The sequence below is a fragment of the Ovis canadensis genome, chromosome 3 (genome assembly GCF_042477335.2).
Source record: "Ovis canadensis isolate MfBH-ARS-UI-01 breed Bighorn chromosome 3, ARS-UI_OviCan_v2, whole genome shotgun sequence".
Classification (NCBI taxonomy): domain Eukaryota; kingdom Metazoa; phylum Chordata; class Mammalia; order Artiodactyla; family Bovidae; genus Ovis; species Ovis canadensis.
Window position 1 is genome coordinate 19,601,314 of NC_091247.1, and position 6,573 is coordinate 19,607,886.

Genomic DNA, 6,573 nt, shown 5'->3' on the forward strand with positions numbered 1-6,573 from the left:
AAACCATAGCTTTGACTATTCAGACCTTTGTTGGCAAAGTCATGTCTCCACTTTTTAATATGCTATCTAGGTTTGTCATAGCTTTTCTTCCAAGGAGCAAGCATCTTTTAATTTCATGGCTGCAGTCACCATCTGCAGTGATTTGGAGCCTAAGATAATAAAGTCTGTCAGGGTATTGGGTGGTGCTTATCGATGACTTCTCTGAGGGCAGCTGTGATTGGCTCGCTTTGGGAGAGTTATGTGAGTCCCAACACAACAACAGTGTCTACAGGAGGAATACATACGGCAAAAACTGGGAAACTGGGAGTCCCCAGGAGTGCAGCCAAGACCCTGGTGGGAGAACTGGCCTCTCCCAGATGCTGCCCACCCTCACCACCACTGCCGACCTTAGGGAGACACGTGGGGCACTTTTTTCCCCTTGCATTTAAAATGTTCCTTCCCTTGTAGACAAAGTCCAACAGACACCATTATGTCCCAATGTAGGGTGTGACTGACCTGAGGGCTGCCGGTGGGAGTAAAAAGGTGTGAAACTAGCGCTAGCCACACAGTGAAGGGGACGAGCCTGGCAGAGCTCAGTACTATAGTCTACCTTGGTCTCAATTTGCTGTGTGATCTTGGGTAAGTTACCTCCCTTCTCTGGGCCTCAGGAGAAAACGGGACTAGATGACCCAAGGATCTTCACTGCTACAAAAACCTCCTTTGTGAAGAGTACTAGTTTGATGAATGCAGAAGTGAATGAGTAACCTAACTTTCCCTGGGCCATGCATGGCTTCCACAGAATCAAGAAGAGAGACGACAGAAGAGGGTAAAGAGCAGCAAGTCCTCATATGTGAGGGGACATGACAGCTGCCTTTACTCTTGGTCACCCTGATCAATTTATTCTTTACACAGTCCTTGAGCAACCACTGAGTACCAGGTACCACTAGGGAGGCGGGGGGTGGGGGGGTGGATGGCAAGAGGAGTGCGGGGGATGCAGAGGTGGGGGTGTGTTACTCCACCCTAGCAAGTTTAATTCCTAGGAGGGATTGAGATTAACAGTGCAATAAACAGTCCCATCTGAGAACATTACAGCCCCAGGCACTAAGTGGGACAGCTTCGATTTCGTGGTGAACACTCTGGGATTTGTCCCCACTCTGTGAAGAAACATTTTGTTCCAGTGACACGCAGATTTTTTTCCCTCAAACTCCGGAAGTCTCCTGTGTCCAGTGCCAAGGCCAAGAGGGAGCATTGTCTGCTGCCCTGCTCTCCCAGGCCCATCAATCAACCAGTCCTTGTGGCGATCATTGTCCCCTGCTATTGGGCTTCCTTCCAGTGGGGGGAACCGGATGTCTCCGAGTGTGGGATCCTAGTGGGAGCCTCGTGTGGAGGGAAGGCCAGCCAGCCCCCCTGCCCCCCCCACTCCCCACCCCCGTCCTGCCAGCAGCTTGCTGTTCTGTGACCGTGGCCATCTCCTTGACCCTGTATGAGCCTCTCTGTCTCCAGCCATCAAGGGTCTGGCCCTGGTCTAGGGTCTCTTTCAGCTCAGTCCTGTGATTGTATTTTAGAATTAGAAGTATTCACTAGAACAAAAAGGCGAATTCTCAGTTCAGGAAGCCAGGTGGTCTGTCTCTCTGCCACTCACACGTGCCACTCCTGCACAGGTCACCCCCACCCACGGCCTCTCTTGCCAGCCCACCTCTAACATACAAACTGCATGTATGTTGCACTCTCCTCTGGGGAGGCCTGGCCATGCCCAGATGACCCATCTTGACCCAGATGGGGAAACAGAAGCAAGGGAAGGAGGAGGTGCTGGTTCCCTGAGGGCTGGCCCTGGGGCTGCAGGCAGACTCTTGACTTTGGCCTTAGGCCTGGGAGTCAGCAGGCCTGAGTCATTAAACCCAGTTACTAATCTGGATCTGAGAAGATAAACCTACAGTGACTAAACCTGGTCTTGTTCAAATGCATGGCATTCTTGTATTTCTGCATAAATTCCATAGACTTTATCTTCTCCCTTACAATTTTTTTTTTCCTTAAAGAAAAGCAGCATATCCTTGCAAACTATGAAGTTACCCTTACATGGAGATAAGGTTTTTGTGTTTGGTGCAGAGGCAGTAACTTAGAGAAGGAAGCAAAAACATCCGAATGCACGTGGGACATGCCAATAAGATCGGTGCCCTTGGTCATCCCACCTCAGTTCTGGGAGCAACTCCAATTATTTTAGCTTCCTTCAGCACCTAGCTCATCACGAAACCCTGAGCATCACTTCTGCTCTCTGGATCTCAAGGCCTTTCGGTAAAATGTTCTTTAGCTGGACTGGACTGGATCAAAGCTCTGATGTCCTAAGAATCTCTGACGTATTTTACAAAGAACTCTGTATAAATCTGCTGACCATGTTTTCTAATACCAAAAGTGAGGACGTGTCCTCCACAGAAGGTGTTTTTTCTTAAGTTATTTATCTGAAAGGACTAATAAAGGTACATGATGATTACAAGTGCATGGAGTCACCTTTACTGAACAGGAGTAACATCAAAGATGACGGTCAGCAAGAATTTACGTATCCGTGTCCTCAATATTGAACAATCAACGTCGAGAACTTTTCGGAAAACGGGTTTATATCCGGTCCACGTGTCCGTGGTCATATTCCACACCAAGTTTCTTCCCAGGAGTGTAGTAAGAGTTGACTGTGGAGTGAGGTTCATGACATCCGGCCACAGGAGGATGTGGGGACCTGTCCTGCCAGGGTGCCACTAACTCAGGGAAATGGCACTCAATCACGGCACACAGCTTGTCACGTGTGGACGTTTGACCAAAAATAGAGCTCGGAAGTTCATCACTCACTAACCCTCCAGCCCTGCCCTTGAATTGTTTTAGGTGTTTCCAAAAGTCCAATCCACCCTCCGAGGCGGAAAGTGTATGTCTTTGCCAATTTCCAAATGATGTGCCTGGGGCAGCCGGGAGCTTCCGGGGAGGCCCTCCTCGCTCTGAACCACACAGGCGTCATCGGAGAAATGGAGCATCCCCAAAAATACCTGTCAGAAGCCAAAGACACCAGTGGAAACCCCAGGACATTTGTGTTACAAAGCCTTGTTGCATCACCGCCCCACCCAGCCTCCACCCTGGTGTGGCTCCCTGGGAGGTGCTGGAACAAGGGCCACCTGGCAGGAAGTGGGTCAGGGCCTCCGGGAGCCCAGCAGGGCCCTGCGGCTGGTCAGTGGCCACACAGTACATTGAAGGGAAGAGGTGGCCTTTGTCCAGGGGTTGAAGCAGGCACTCACTTGCCTGGCGCATTGATTGTAGCGATGCTTTGCTTCCCCTCGCCTGCCTTTTCAGTGGACAGAAGTCAGAGTCCGAGGAAGTGTGTGCTTGGCCAGCTTCGGACACTCCACCTACCTCAGATGTGGTTTCACAGCAGGACAGGTTTCAGATCTGACCAGCCATTTGTTTGAAATCCTTCACTGGTGGCCCTTGGTCCACAGGGTAAAGGCCTAACCCCTTAGGCTGGCACCCAGGACCCTCTGACTCTGCCCTCCTCACCTCCCCAGGCTCACCCACCTCCTGCTGTCCCAAGCCCTGCAGGCCTGACATCCCAGCCCAGATCACACTGGACAGGCTCCTTGGGTCTCCCATTCCCACTCCCTTTGAAGTCAGGACCACGATTTACTTCTTTGCTTAGGTGTCTAGCCCAGGACCTGGTACACAAAAGTCTGTTGCTGATGTTGATTAGAAACTAGGGCCATCCTGAGAAATCTGTTGTGTGCATCCGCTGCATGACTGCAAACTGGTGGGAGTTTCTGAAAGTCAAGGGATAAAAGATTCAGAATGTTTTCCTTTGGTCATCTGTTTGTTTATTCAATACACGTTCATATTGTGCCTGCTACGTGCAAGTGAGGTGCTAGGTGAGGGAAGACCCCCACCTCTGGATGCAGCTGTGGGCTGGCTTCTTGGGGACCAGCAGGGAACTGATGGGTGCCCAATGAAACCTGACCTTCTCCCCAATGCTTAAACAAAACTGATTCCTTTTATTTTTTCTTAAGCTCCTGGTGATTGCATCTGACCTGACATGCCGCAGCATCTCTGCTAGGTTTGCCATGGCCCCATTTTTGCTGGAGCCGCACCCTGATGGGGCCCCACCTGTGGGAATCCCCAGAGTCTACAAGACTTCTTCCTCCCATGGCAGGGAACAGCACGCGGAAGGCGCTTGCACAACCTAAACCATCTGGGAGGTGTGTGCTCTCTTCCCAGGAGCGGGGTGAGCATCACTTTCCTGCCGAGTCAGAACCTGCTGGCTGTCAGAACCCAGCCAGCAGGGTCATGCCGGCCTGAGCCCCGGGGGGGGGCCTGGACACAAGACAGCCACGGGATCCCAAGGAGGGGCTGCAGGAACACCGAAAGAGGAGGCTCATCGCCTCCCTTCAGACAGCCTGCGGGCCCTTGTTCTAGGCTAGGCCCCTCCTGCCGCTGCGGGGAAGATGAGCAAAGGAGGCCCCTGCCCTCAAGGCACTGACAGTCCAGAGGGGAGACTCATCCCAGGGTTTCTGCTCCGCACGTCTGGTCGCTGGGACAGTGGTCACCAAGGGCAAACACCGTGGAGCCCAAGGGCAGAGGGGTGAGCTCCAGCTGGGTGCTAGGAAGAGCTCAGGGAGACCTCTGGGCCTGGGGAGGCTCGTCCAGGGCTGAGGTGGGCCAGGGAGGTGCCCGGGGCACACAGGACTGGAACAGGACCTGGGGGTAACACCACGGTCCCCACCTCACTTGAAGAGAGGACCGAGGAGTATGGTGTGCAGGGGTCACTCTAGGGGTATCATCCGACCCTCAGGGGCTATTGCCTCACTGAGCAGACAGTCTGGCTCTGGCCCCAACCTGCCTTTTCCCATCAGCCATGCCAGATCCTCACTGACAACAGGACCCAGTGATCTGACAACTTTTTCATTTATCAGCCGTACCAAGAGACTTTGGCCAGTACTTTGGCCACCTCATGCGAAGAGTTGACTCATTGGAAAAGACTCTGATGATGGGAGGGATTGGGGGCAGGAAGAGAAGGGGACGACCGAGGATGAGATGGCTGGATGGCATCACTGACTCGATGGACGTGAATCTGAGTGAACAGGAATTGGTGATGGACAGGGAGGCCTGGCGTGCTGCGATTCATGGGGTCGCAAAGAGTCGGACATGACTGAGCGACTGAACTGAACCAAGAGACTTGTGGGATTTTTAACTCCCTGACCAGGAATTGAACCCAGGCCCTAGGCAGTGAAAGCGTCGAGTCCTAACCCCTAGACCATCAGGGAAGTCTCAGGACCCCGTGGTCTTAGAAGGCAAGGAGGGCCAGCAGATACAAGTACAAAGCCTCCCCCCCTCAGCATGCCCTGTATCACTGAGGTCAGAGCAGGCAAGGCAGTTCAGCAGAGGGAATTGAACTGGGACGGGAGCTAGCTCCAGAGATAACTGGGTATCTGACAACTGCAGGAACCACCACCACCCACAGGGCTGGGTGAGCGAGGGCCACCTGCAGGGGACCTGGGGGCTGTCCAGTGGGGACCCGAGGGGCTGAAACAAAGAGGATGCTGCCTGAAGCAGAGAGACAGGAGGGCAAAGATCAGCTCCTGCCATCCTGAACCTGTCAGCCAGAAAGCTGGCAGGCATGATTTCCCGGGGTAGGCCCCCATCTCCACTCGCAAGACAGACCATGGCCTGGTGGGGTAGGGAGTGGGTCTGAGATCCAGCAAGCCAAGGAGAGGCCCAGTTCCCTTTCCAAAGGCTTCTCAGAACCTTCCTGCCCGCTCGGGAGGTCACTTCCCAAGAAGGGTCTGAAGGGCACAGTGTGAAGTTATAGGCTGGTTTAGGCAACAGGGAGGATTAATCATCTGCTCTAAGGAGAAGGCTCAAGGAAGGGAGCTTCCAGTATCATTCACTCAGAACCTTGAGGGCAACGCTAGAGACCAGACCTTTCCAGCGTTCTCATTTCTGTGCCCCGAGTGTGGGCTCAGCTCCCCTCATGGTTCCAAGATGGCCCCAACTCTTAGCACCAGGTACAGAGAAGATGAAGGTTGGTAGAAAGTGGGAAAGGACATCTCTACCTCTTATCTAACAGATCATTTCCCTCAGGACACTTCTGTTCTTGTCTCTCTGCTTCTCCATCCCTGGAAAGGAGAGTAGGGCCTCCAGGGCTGACGATAAACTGATGGCAATTCACTCCCTAGCCCTGGGTGTGGCCTCAGGCCTCCCATGAAGAGCATGATACCTAGATGCTATCTGTTAGGCTTTAAATTGTATCTCCCCCTCCCACACACACCCCTAATTCCCCCAGGTGGCGCTAGTGGTGAAAACTGGCCTGCCAATGCAGGGGAGATACAGGTTCAATCCCTGAGTCAGGAAGATCCCCTGGAGAAAGGCATGGCAACCCACTTCAGTATTCTTTTTTTTTTTAATTTATTTTAATTGAAGGTGAATTACTTTACAATATTGTAGTGGTTTTGCCATACATTGACATGAATCAGCCATGGGTGTACATGTGTTCCCTATCCTGAATCCCCCATCCCACCCTGCCCCATCTTATCCCTCTGGGTCATCCCAGCGCACCAGCCCTGTGCACCC